This window comes from Pinus tabuliformis, chromosome 5_1, assembly GCF_031772625.1.
Source record: "Pinus tabuliformis cultivar Carrire ecotype Pingquan chromosome 5_1, CPIR1, whole genome shotgun sequence".
In the NCBI taxonomy this organism is placed as follows: Eukaryota; Viridiplantae; Streptophyta; class Pinopsida; order Pinales; family Pinaceae; genus Pinus; species Pinus tabuliformis.
Genome location: NC_142305.1, coordinates 243,259,663 through 243,274,543, shown reverse-complemented (window position 1 = coordinate 243,274,543; position 14,881 = coordinate 243,259,663).

Genomic DNA, 14,881 nt, shown 5'->3' with positions numbered 1-14,881 from the left:
CCCGCTAGATTTAGTATTAGGCCTAGACTAGATCAATTTACCTAATTAATAATTCATCATGATATACAAAAATTAAACAATAGATGAAATGTATAAATGAGTTAATATATATATAAACTCACGAATTACAAATTTTAAAAAGGCATAGTCTAGTTCCCCTTATGACGTTTGATCGTGGATCACCTTGCTAAGAAGGCCCATCCTCAACCACATGTACTAGTGAGACTTGACTTTTTCACTTTTAATTATTATTGTAATAATTTTTTTAACTTAATTGTATTAAATAGATTTTCTTTATGACTAAAAATTTGAATATTCTTTCATTTATATGTATCACTTGTTTTTTTGTTTGCTAGATAACGTGAGTCCTAAGATGAATTGTACCTCCAAGAAAAGTGATATTAAATATTGTAGTGCCCTGCTGGAGTTGCCTGACAGCGATATGACTTTAACATTTATTTAGCCCTAAGGCCTACACATTATTCTTTGAGGACCTCAAGTAGAGTTTCCAAACACATGACTCTATTATTGGTGGTTGCGATATTAATGGTTGTCATGTTTATGTATGTTCTCCATTGATATTATGATGAATAGAGCATCAATAATTATGTATGTTATCTATTAGTATTATGATGATCGTAACATTAATGTTTATGCATGTTCTCTATTGAATTTATGATGATGATAGCAGTAAAGGATATATATGCTTTCTATTGATATCGTGATGATGATAGCTTTGATGTGTAGGTATGTTTTCTATTTATGTTACGATGTTGATAGATTTGATGGATATGTATGTTTCCATTGATGTTATGATGATGATATCCATGATGGATTTGTCCACTATGTTACCTAATTGCATTAGTTCTTGTTCACAACGAACAATGATGCAAATGGCTTGGTGATGTTGATGATGTTATTATGACAATTATTAACAATGAGGAACCGTATTATTGATGATTATTGAGTATGGTAGGAAACCATGAGAGGCACTTGCAAATGACGAGCTCTCGGCACCTCGTTTGATGAAAATTTATATTTTGTTTTTGAAATTCTAAGTAAATTTTGAAACCTGCTATATATGTTTATCTATATTTTGATGATATGTTAGTGGTTCGAGGCACAGATTAGTTGCTCGCCCGAATGACTCACATATGGGTGATGGGGTTGTACAATTGGATGGAACTACATGGGAGGGGTGGGACAGTGTCCCTAATCTCACCCACTAGCACTCTCGTCGTGACTTGGGTTGGAAAGGTTGAAACACCTTCGCCTTGAAGATCACGATGTCATGAGGGCAGGTCCCAAAGTAGGGTCGCTCATGAGGATTTTACCCAAGGGCGCGTATGAAGGTGGATTCCTTGATCCCTACCACCATTAGTCTCACTATAGCACGCAACATAAGAGATGATAGTGGTCTTTGTCATTGCACCTATACTTTCCCCTCGTAGCGAGTGAATGCTTGAAGGGCAAGTGGCGTGGCACCCTTAGAACTTCAAGGGAATTTCTTGAAGGGTAAAACCAACTTGGCACCCTTGGCATCACAAATAATGTGTTAGGCATGACACCCTTGGAACTTCAAGGGATGTTCTTGAAGGGCATTACCAAACTTGGCACCCTTTGAATCATTAAAAATAAAAAAATTAATTAATATAATGAGGATATGAAAACCATGTAAATTCACATCAAGTGGTAAATGATGATTAGAACCGAGGTAATTAAATCAATAATAAAACTTGGGTTAAGGCGATCATAGGAGGAAATAAAATATTTTACCTTAAAAACTCTACCCTTCCCATGTTCAAAAATTTTAGGTAGATAATGTAATTTAATTAGGTAAAAAGGGGAAAGAGGGACACAAATGTATGGATAATTATTAATCCTAAAATATTAGACCTAATTAAGAGAATAGGATGGTGATTAAAAATAATGTTAATAAATTAAATTTTAGAGAAATTTAGACAACCTCCATGTGGCAACAACCAACTTAAGAATATCCATCTAAGAGATAACTTGAGTTAAATTAGTGAGTAGATAGGGGATCAAATCTTGACTTGTAAATTGACTTTAATAATGAACATAAATTAAGTAGTAAAAAGGGCGATCAAGAGACAACTAGGAGAAGAAAATGGAATCTTGTTGAGGTGAGGAAAAATATTATTTTTAAATTAAAATTTAAGTAAATAATTTTGGAGATCCTTGATGAGAGAGTGACACATTTGTGGGTGAATAATTAAACTATTATATTATAAAAAATAATCAATTATGCATGAAAGGCGAAGTGTCACCTATGAGGACTCCTATAAAAGAAGGGGCAGACCATGGGATAAGGGACGTTTTACCCTATTGTTGGATGGATGAGACTATGTCAAAGTAGTGACTACAAGCTATAGTGATTTTGGTGAGGAAGAGGACTTTAAAGAGGGGACTCTTGAGCCAAGGAGTGCTCTCCTCTACCAACTATTACATTCCTGCTTTGTACAACCCCATTGTAGCTCGGGGGTCCATGGCGAAGGAGAGTACCCAATGAGTAGGTTGGGAGGTCAACGGTGGGTCATTGCATTCGGATTAAGGACGTCGACATTCACACTTGGACGTGACTCACAACAAAGAAGGGTAGTTAGCAGCAAGTCAAGTTGAAGCTCGTCTCCTTGTGAATGGTACCTATGTTGTTATAATATTATTTTGTATGAGTTCATTATGGTTTAGTTAATAACATGTAAATTATATGATATGTTCAATGAAGTGGAATTAAGGAAATCTTTATATAATGCTTAATAATTTTTTAGTTCCCAATGGTATTTTCTTATCATTGTATTTTTAGTATTTAAAAAAAATAAAAAAATTATAAAGTTAATCCTTACAAATATTTAATAATATTCCATTAGATTCATAACTCAATCCAAATGCCAAGAAATGGAAATATTCTTTCTCCCCGATTAAAGATAGTTTGAATTTAATAATTTACTGACATAAATCTTTTTCAATGAAGAAATATCGGAAGTGAGGCTTCTTCGACTTCTTCCAAGAGAAAGAAATGTAAAATTTCCCTTGGCATGTTCCTTCAATATGAAGATATTGATGTGAAAGATATTTTAAGGTATTGACATTAGAAGGTCCTTATCCCAAAATGTTAAAACGTGATGGAAACCACAAACAACCTTCATTTTCATATTGATCAAAAGGAACATCCAAGAAACAATAAAATGTACACAAACTCATACTTGAGAAGTTTCATAAGTAGGAGAAGGTTAGGGACATCCCTCACAACTAAGGCAAAACTCCAACGAAATTCAAAGAGGTTTTATATAGTATCACCCTACAAATCCATATTTCCTTGGTAATCATGTTCAAATGTTAGATAAGTCTGATTGTGAAATGGTTGTGTGATTGGTACAATGGGATGTTAGCCCATCCACCTCATTTCAAATATGACAAGGCTCTATGAGTAGGTTCCCCACCATCATGGAGTCTTGAGTCTGTCTAACTCATAAATTCCTAGGATATCTTCCATAAAAGCTATAAGATATATTGTTCACCTTATTTTGGAACCGGCTAGATTTAATATTAGGCCTAGACTAGATAAATTTACCTAATTAATAATTCACCATGACATACAAAAATTAAACAATAGAAATGTATAAATGAGTTAATATATATATACTCAAGAATTACAAATTTTGAAAAGGCATAGTCTAGTTCCCCTTATGACATTTGATAGCCGGTCACCCTTGCTAAGAAAGCCCATCTTCAACCACATGTACTAGTGAGACTTGAATTTTTCACTTTTAATTATTATTGTAATATTTTTTTAACTTAATTGTATTAAATAGATTTTCTTTATGAATAAAGATTTGAATATTTTTTCATTTAAATATATCACTTGTTTTTGGGTTTGCTAAAGTGAGTCCTAAGATGACTTGTAACTCCAAATTGTGGCTTGATTCATAGAGGTCTAGGTCCATTTAAGTCATGAAAATCACTAAGGGATAACAACTCCCTTAGGCCACAATAACTTGGCTAAATTTTTCTCAAATGAATTTCAAACTCGTATAGACCATGTCGACCATTTATCTATATAATTTTAAATCCTATTGTTAGGGAAATTTGATTTTTAAATCTTCTTAGTATGATTGGGTTTTATTAAAGGAATAATGTCAAAACATAAAACTAATTATTTTACTATTATTGAATATAGCTTTTTTTTTCAAAATAAATGGTGGATGGGTAACTAGTGACCTCCCTAGATATATTCAAAGGCCTCCAAGCCACATCTTTTAGAGACCCATAGTTCATCCCAAGACTTAAATGTCTAAATACCACCTCAAACAAGACTGAGAAGTCACTACCTCCCTATATTTTCATTTGAATTTTTAATATAATATTATTTAATGGTGATGTGGCAACACCTCCCTTATGCCCACTTCTCAACCCAATTATTAATTATTAGGGGAAACTTTTAAGATGAAAATTAATTATTAATTATTAGACTCAAATGATAAAATATCATTGGTTTAGTCTAACTTATCCACCAAATTACCCTTTTCACCATCTAATCTAAGCATGCAATTTGAAGTATGAGTATGATTTTTTTGTTGTCTAGAATATATTTTCCAATGCAAAATGGATAAAAAAGCTCTCATATTTTGTATATTAAAAAATTTAAATTCAAATTCTTAAAAATCCTTATTTGATTTTGATTAAAATTAGCTAGAAATATGTAATGAAAATGACTGTTTCATAAAGTTAGACTACATGTATATTCACTTAATTTCTCTAAATATTTTGACTTATTTTATAATATTTAAAATTTATGTATACAACTTTAAATCCTATGGTTAACACAAATCAATTTCTAATTCACCATTTATCATAATGTATTAAATGAATCATGTCCACAAGTGAACATGGTTAATTTTATTATTATTATTTTTATTGTAGTTTAATTGTTGTTTGATTTTTTAAACATAAATGGTTGATGGAGAACAAAAAACCTCCCTAGATACAGTAAACAACCTCAAAGCCACATCTATTGAGGTACTTTCCATGGAGACCAAAATTTTGCCAAGAGAGTGGATTTTAGCCATTCAATTATTTTATTTATTTTTTTTAAAAACCAAATTAGGGGAGTATATAAATTAGTTTTTGATGGTGCAATGGATTCATAACCATAATAAAAATAGTTAAGGCACCCAAAATAGTGACACTTAATTGGTGTAAAAATTTCCCAAATTTTCTATGGAATGCTAGTCAAAATCCTTTTGGAAGTTTGACTATTTTCCAAGATATATATATATATATATATATATATATATATATATATATATATATATATATATATATATATATATATATATATATATATCCAACAAAGGGAGTATATAAATCATTTTTTGATGGTGTAATGGTTTCAAAACCATAAAAAAGAAGAAGAAGAAGTTAAGGCACCCAAAATAGCTATGCTTAATTGGTGTAGAAATTTCCCAAAAATTCTATGGAATGTTAGTCAAAATCTTTTAGGAAGTTTGGTTTTTTTCCACAAACTAAAAACTAACAACCTACCATATTTTTGGAATTTTTAATATAATATTATTTAATGCTAGTGTGACAATATCTCCCTTATACCCATATTATGGGCAATATAACACCTCTCAACCCAATTATTAATTATAAGCACAACTCTTAAGATGAAAAAAAATTATTAATTACTAGACACAAATGACAAATGATCATTTAAGACACTCTGTACATATTCACTTTAATTCTCTAAATATATTGACTTGTTTTAAAATATTTAAAATCTAACTATATAACCTTAAATCATATGATTAACCCATATTAAATTCTAGTTGAGGGTTTATCTTGTTATACTAAATATAGATAACTCTTCTCTCCCTCATTATGTCTTATTAAAAGAATGTTGTCCACACATAAAATTAATTTTTTTTATTATAATTTTCAATGTAATTTGATTTTTGTTTGAAATTTTCAAAATAAATGGTTGATGCCAAACTAACAACCTCCTTAAATATATGCAAACCACAACTATTATAAATTAATAATTCATGGACTTTTGAAAACCATCATTCATGGACTTTTGAAAACCATCAAAAACAATAATCTACAATAAGCACCTTCCTAAAATTTTATTTGAATTTTAAATATAATATTATTTGATACCAATATGGAAACATATCCACTATACCCTATTATTAAATGGTGTAGTACCTCTCAACAGAATTATTAAGGGATGTTTTTTTTGCTGAAAGTTATGGAAATTCAAGCTATATTTTGAAAAAACAGCATATGTACTTTTGTAAATCCAAGTAAAAGCTCTAAAACTTTATAATTTTAGGAGTAGTGGAAGTTTTTGATGTCCTCAATCCATTTTCACTATCAAAAACATGATTCAAACACTACCTCTACACTACCTCTACAATGCTTTTTTGAATGGTTTTGCCCTTTTGACACTCCTAACAATTCCTCCTCCTCCTTAGAAAACTCCAATTATTAATCATTAAAAACAACTTTTGAAACACAAATAATTCTTAACAACCCTTATACTGAGTGGTATAGCACCTCTCAACCCAATTATTAATTATTAGACACATCTTTTAAAATAAGAAGTAATTACTAATTATAAATACAAATAAAAATTATCATTTTAGACATAAGTTTTAAACTAATTTTACATTAAATTTATGGTCTATCATTTACAATCTAATTTTCTATACCTACTAGGAAAAATTACTAACTCCTACTATAAAAGCTATTTCCTCTAATAATTTTAATCATTTCTTAAACTTGTTTAACAATATTCATATTTTGAAAATTAAATAAAATTTTGAGTTATTTTAAAAAAATTATCTTCCTTAAATTTGACACAAGGTTTTCTAATTTTACCACTTTTAACTTCTCCTCCCCCTTCAATTTCGCACCCCTATTTAAAATATTTTATAATATTTAATATTTAAAAATACTATTTAATTTTAACTCAAAGTTATTTCAAAGTTGAACCTAACCTTCCTCAAAAGTTATTTTACCGCCCACTATACCCTACCCAATCTTCGATACACTTTATATATATATATATAGATAAGCACAGAGGGAACATATATATGATCTATATATAAAGAGATCACAAGGGCCCGATACCATTGTTGTTGATTGCTCGGAAGCGCGAAGGTGTAAGACAGGTGCTCATCAACCTTTTCTCAAAACTGAAAAGCATTGTCCAGGTACTCTAGTCATACGGACTTCGGCATCATCAAGTACTTATTAACAACTAGGTCATGTCTTCCATCAACTGCCTTTGATGCTCAAATACAAATAGTCCTCCTGCACTTTTGCACTACTCTATTTTTTAGCTGAATAATCCATGCTTTCTGGACAGCCGAAAATTATTGACATGTAAAGTTGGTTCTTCTTGTCTAGGTGGGTGAGAGGAGTATCTAGGAAGAAGAGGCCATCTTCAGGTCTATAAGAGAGATCTAGTTGATTAGAGTATCCAGAAGTATATACCAGGCAGACACAATGGTTGTTGGAGAGAATCAAATTGGCAAAGGTGCCAAGGGCTTATCGCGAGTGAAAGGCAATAAATTCGGCCAAGGTGCAAAGCTCTCAGGAACCGGAAATCCACGGCCGCCCCTAACAATAAAAGTGAGAGGAAAAATCCGGTTTCTCGGTCCTCTCGTGCTGACCGACAGGTTCTAGTGTTTGCGAGATTTATGTTGCATTGAATAGTTACATTACATGATTATAGCATTCCCGGTCTGTTTTCCAACGTTTATGTTGGTAACCGTTTCGAATTACTATTGAACCAGAGATCCTTGTAAGAGCTAGTTTCATTTCCAAGGAGTTTGCTTTTAGTTGTGAATTTTAACAAATGTTATCAAAGGGTTTCAACATAAATGTTATCTTGGTCTGTTTTCCAATATTGCTTTTGCATTGAATAGTTACTTTACATGATTATAGCATTTTGGGTCTTTTCATGTGTTCATAAAAATGTAATTTCCTTCTGATTTTTCCTATGTCTGTAATTTTTTGAATTGAAATATATATAATGTCAACTTTACAATTCAATGAGAGATCCCTGTAAGAGCTAAGTTCATTTGCAAGGAGTTTGGCTTTAGTTTCCAATTTTAACAAATGTTATCCAAGGATTTCAGCATAAATCAAGAGAGTTTTACATTTTACAGGGTAACCCAAGGTTAGACACTGATGTCTTTACCAGAACTATATAGAACTTAGGACATATGGATTTGAATTCCATGCTTGCAGGTTACTAGTTTTTCTGCCAAAAAAATCATTGCCCTTTTTCTGCCAAGAAGAATCATTGCCTTAAAATACATGAGAAAAATGATGAATATGGATGACATGCATTTTGTATCAAGGTAGAAAAATGCACATTTTAAGTTGAAGGCGTAGATTTTCCCTTTCTTCCTCAATAGCACAGCAAAAACAAAGGAGGAATATGTTTTACTGAAGCAAATGAAATTAAAATTGGGTTTCACATGGTCTTATGATCCTTTAGGGATAACTTCAAAATTAAGTGTGGAGGAAAGGACCCCACCTTATGTACATACACATATACCATAAATAAAGCAATATGCAAATCAAGAGTAGAAACATAAAAGAGCAAATTGTTAGTGAGACATCCCTACAAACTCCTATATCAAAAGAAAACTAAGAGGTCAAGGGAAGGCATGTCTCCTACAGAGATCTCAAGTTGCATACTTTTTAGTTTTCAAGAGAAGAAATAAAAAAACACTCAAGAGGAATCCTCACAGAAAAGGGTTCACACTAGAAAACTATATCCTTTCTAACTAAAAGATTTTGTTAGGTACACAGAGATTAAGAGGAAGAATGAAGCATTGAAGATCACAACTTATTTAGAATTCTGCAAACTGTCTTCTACTACCCAACATACATTGTTGTCTTCAATTGACACATAGAAGAGACATTTCCAATTATCTTTCTTGGAACCTATAGTTCTAGTGGTTGAAAGTGCATAATCTTACAAGACATGTGTCTTTGCTTTTGACACCTAGAATGTTCATGAAATTGATTAGATTGACGGGTGAGATGACATATTCAACATTAACAAGTTCAGTCATGGAAGCATACAATATTTATTCACATTTTAAGATGGAAAGAATGTCATCCTTGGCCAAAGACACCAGAACTAAAGCTATTAAACTAAGATATGATCCTACTGACATTAAAGCAGCTGAGGAAATGATACAAAACAAAAAAACTCAAGATTGTAACTATAAAGCACCCACTCATCACCAAATAAATTATTGAGCTCACACTACAGAAATAATTTTTTTTCAAGTTGATAGTTCAACAAAATGTTCAAATTGAGAATATTAAGACAGATATGGAGATACCCTTGAAATAAAAGGAACAATTAGAAGCCATGAGTACATTATCAAATCAAACAATGACAACAACCTCAACAGTGAATGAAAAGGAACATTAGAAGCCAGAAGTACATTAGAAAATCAAACAATGACAACAACCTCAATAGAAAGAATAGAGTCAAATCCCTCATAGATTTATCATTGACCAACAAATAGAATAAAATGTTGTTAGCAGCATTGAATAAAAGCCACAAGTACATTAGAAAACCAAATAATGACAACAACCTCAACATAAAGAACAGAGTCAACCAATGCAAAATCCTCCTAAAAATTAGTGAAAACCCTCAAAGATTTACTATTGACAACCAAAGAAAATAAAATATTGTTAGAAACATTGAATAGAAGCCACAAGTACATTAACAAATTAGACCAACAAAGAAAATAAAATATTGTTAGTAGCATTGAAAATATTTGAAGACAGTAAAATTAAAGCTCACAATGCATATATATTAGAAGTGTATAAAAACAAGCTTCACAATGCATATATATTAGAAGTGTATAAAAACAAGCTCAATCAACATCTTGAAAAGTATGAAGATCAATGATTATTAGCAAATATAATATTGGCAGAAGATAAGCAAAACATGGAGTATAATATTAATGCCCGATATGGCTGAATTATTCTAATTCTTTAAAATTATATTTCAACAAGAAGATTTGGTAGAGGATGTTAAGACAACAATTGAACAAATAAAAGTTGAGATTGAACATAGGCCAACAAAAACACACAAAACCATCAAGTTGTTGAACTCAAAAACTAACAATAAGTTGTTGAACTCAAAAACGAACAATAAGGTGGAATAAGTACAACAGAAAATTCAGTCTATTACACCAAAAAGGGTTTCCACCTTTAAGAGTTTCTAATGGAAAATTTATTCCATTAGAAACATAAGATGATAACCTATGTAGTGTAGCTAGGGATAGATCTAAATTTGCTAGATTAAGAGGGATAATAAGTGGATAAGCTTTCATTGAAGTTTTACAACATGAAATTTTTATCTAGCACTATATTCATCACATATTTCCTAATAAACCAACTTTCGAAACATCTACATAATGGGATGAAAGATTTAGAAGCATGGTAAGCTTCCTTATTCCTAGAGAAAACATATGGGATAAAATATTGGAGCTCATCCAGTAAATCAAGTAGAATTCTAGTTGAGTGACAAAATAAAAGGGAAAGAAAATCATAAATATGAGGAGCATTCAACATAAGAGGAAAATTAAAGCTACAATCATCAACAAAAATCTTAGAAGGTTGTGAAAAACTTCTAAATCAATCCATAACTGATACTATTTAGTTTTTCTTTTGAAATATCTAGATCATTTTAGTAGATATTATTTTTGTAATAAATTTTATTTCAAGTCTGAATACTTTTGAGACATACTATAAACATTTTGTAAAAGAAGTGGAAAGGATTGATTGCCGAGAAAAGAGAACATCATTCATTTGATTGTAAGTTGTGGAGTTCAATTGAAGTAATCAATTCAACCATAAAAAGGCAGTTTGTTTCAAGATTCTTGTGGAAGATAAATGATGATGTCTCTCTATTTGTAAATTTGTCTTTCCTTCTAGTTTATACATGGATGCACCACGTTAATTGTTTACAAGAAGATTTTGAGTATAATTTAGTCATACTATTTTTTATCTTCCTTGTTAATAAATATAAATGTTTCCCTTTTGAAATTAAATATAAAATTCATCTTTGCAACCTTTTGTATTAAATACATCATCATTCTTATTCATATCATCCTTATCACAACTTTGTAAGATCAAGGAATTTTCCTACCACTTCTTCTTTTAAGATGCTCTGTATATTTGTGATTGATTGCTAAAATCTCTTATGAATCCATGCCCAATGGACCTCTCCTTCATCACCCAACCAGCATTTTATAACATAGCTTTTGATGTTCATAACTAACCTAAACCCTAAGAATGTGATTGAAAATTCACATAAAGAGAGCCCTCCTGGTAGAGAAGAGGTTTGTGGTTACCTCTCCAATTTTCCTCTTGAGCCTCCAAAAATATAGTGCTAATAGTATCAAAGCTTAGATTAAAAAGAGAACTTATCTTGAAGCAAGAAGGGTGTTGTTGTTAAAGGGAATAGTTTGTAAAAGAACACAAGCCTCCTATACAATGTTCAATCAAATGCTACTCAATCCTCCTTGCTAAATTTTGTTCTCATTGCAATAGTGTTAAGTTTATGTATGTTCTATGTTTAGAGAAATTTTATTCAATTTTCAGAGTTAGCTCAATATATTTCAAGATTAGCAATCACATCAGTCTTAAATTAAACTGGACATAGAACATAAACATAAATAGCAGAAGACAATCTAATACACGAGGACACAAGATGTGTCCCTAGCCAGGGACAAACCCAATATGGGGAAATGCTTGATCAATTTTTCTTATTATTCTTATATGTTCTTCAATATATCAGTGGATAGATAGAGAGATAGTAGATTTACAATAGAAGATGATACATGAGATCAATGGAAGACAAGTTGGTTCTTGTCATCATGATGCACCTCATGGAGCAAGGGTGTTGCACCATGCCATGTTGCACTAATGTCCAGTGTTTGGAAATATCCTAAGTTGTGATATTGCCTCACCCATGTGCTTGCTACACCATTGTTGCTTTGTGTACTTGCTACACCAAGTACTATACTGCTGTCCCAATTTACTTGCAGCACTATGTTGGTTGTACATGCTTAACCATGTTGTTATTGTCCATGCTTCACCATGCTTGCAGCTGTCCAATGTGTCATCATGCTTGGAGCTGTCCTATCTTCTTGCTGCAGCAAGCTTCATTGTTGCCCCATTGTCATCATGTTTGCAGTTTTCCTATTTGCTTGCTCCACCAAGCTTCATTGTTGTCCCATTGTCATCATGCTTGCAACTGTCCTACTTAGACATGCTATACCTTGTTGTCCATGTATTGATCATGTACACCTTCTACCTCTAAAATATTGGCCTCTCTTAATTTGTGGAGCATGTTTTTAGTTCTTTTAGGTGCATTTGCATTTGTCATTTTTCTACAAATTTGACTATCAAAATCTTGATTCAACTTAAGTTAGTCAGTGTTTGAGGCCATATTAATTTTCCAATGCGCCTACCAAATTACATTTTCTTCATGCCACTGTGGGTACCATTCCTTCAACCCATAAGCATTCTTAAGAAAAATTTTGCTACAAGATCACATCTGCTTGCCATCTATGCAAACTAGCTTTAGCTAACCACAAAACTGGTGGCTCACTTCAATCAAAAGGGTAGATGAACTACCTTCTGCCAATGTAGAACACACTAAATGGAAACTAAATAAAATGTAGATTATATGATGTCAATCAGTTATGTACAATGTGTATCTATTAATACATACATTAAACTGTTGAATTAGTTTCCTGATGTTTGTGTACTCCAATAACAATAAAGCACAATACAAACTAACCCAATTATTAATATAGAAAAATATATTTATAACAATTCCATTGATTTTTTATTTTATTTTATTTATTTATTTATTTATTTTTATGAAAAAGAACATCATCAATGAAACTATATCATAATTCAAATACTATGAAGCATTGTGTGAAAAATTCCTCTAATATGTTGAACTCTATCCAAGTTGTTTTCATTTTTTGACATGCATTTCTATCCATTTGTTCTCTTTAAACTTCCGAGTCTAAAACTTGATTCTAATGAATTAATGCTAGCAAGATTTTTCCTTGAGAGAAATATCTTCTTTGAAGCTTTGTCACAATTCAAATACTCTCACAAATGGCTCCTGTAATATGTGGATTGAAATGTTTTTCTTATTACAGTTCCCGCTGGGACGGATCCACCGCCAATTGAAGTCGCGAGTATCTCAAAATCAAAGGGTGGGAGCTGCTGCAGCCGTATATGCGGTCGCGAGTATCTCAAAATCAAAGGGTGGGAGCTACTGCAGCCGTATATGCGCAGCCACTGCAGAGATTTTAGAATTGGCAGGAAATGCTACTGGCATCTGCAGCTGGCCATCAGAGGAGATGAAGAACTTGATACCCTGATCAAAGGTACCATCTCAAGTGGAGGTGTGATCCTTTACATTCACAAGTCTCTTATGTGCAAATCCGCAAAGAAAGATGGTACACACAAGTGAATTTAGGAATGGACTATAGTCTACCTTATTTTGTTGTATGCGGTTGGTTTGAACCTTCTTCATATATGTGTGTTTTTTAAACTCATACATGTATTTTAATTTTTATTATGAGAAAATATATAAAGCAGGTTAATGTTTGGATGTTTAGATAATTATATTTATTGTTATGTACTAATGTGTAATCATGTTGAGGTTGAGTTAAGGTTTGATTCAAAATAATATGTAATTTATATTATTATTGTTTTCCGTTTAGGTTTTATTTTAAATGTTTAGTTTATTTTAAATTATTTTTTTATTAGAATGTTGTTATGCATTTAATATATTGTGATATAACTATGTTGAGCCAAGAATTCATTGAAAATAATATGTGATTTCTATTATTATTATTTTTAGTTTATGTTTTATTTTAAAAGTTTTGATTTATTTTAATTAATTTGTTTTAGAGAAATAATAAAATGTTACATTATTTTTTGAAATAGTAAATTTCAAGGATATAAACTAATATAGGTTTGATTTTAAAAATAATCTAATGTAAGAATTTTATGTTATATATGATTAGCTAAAATTCTTTTGATTATTAAAACAATTTTAGATGAACATTCATGTATAAATATATACTTGTTAAATGAAAAAATATTTTCATATTCAAGAGAATTCAGTCCTAGTAAATTTTGGTGTCTGTTGAGCTTGATTCAAGTGAAATTCTCACTACACTTCTCTATTCTAGGGGAGAAGAATGTGATTGAATGAGTCCTGAAACTCCTACATAAAATCTTCTATACCTTGGTTTGTAATCTTCTTGAAAATCCCCATATAGGAATGGATTGGAATTTTGAAAGTGAGATTTGTTTGAGCTGAAGTAAGCATGAAGTCTCCTCATTTTATAGCCATGACTCATGTAGATGTCAAATAGTTGTCAAGAAATGTATGTAGATAGAGCCCCTAGAGTCTTTAATACACTTGCATCTATGCAACAAATCTTATATGGTAATAGGACTATTAGTTCTTCACAGGTCTAATTATTTTAGAGCATATCCACTTGAAATCCATTTTTTTTTCCTTGTGGTTCTAGTGAGGAAGGTTTAGTATTTCATTCTTACATGGTATTACAACAATTCTAGTAATATTGGTTACTATTTTTCAGAGTATAAGAACCTTGTGAATACTAGGCCTATTATTTTGACATATAAATTACAGCTAGACTCTTATACTCAAATTGTCTTATGCAAAATCATGTCACTATGAAACTTCAAGGGCTACTGAAAATTTCCATAGTTAATGCAAGGAGGTGAGAGGAACATATTTCCTATGCTATCT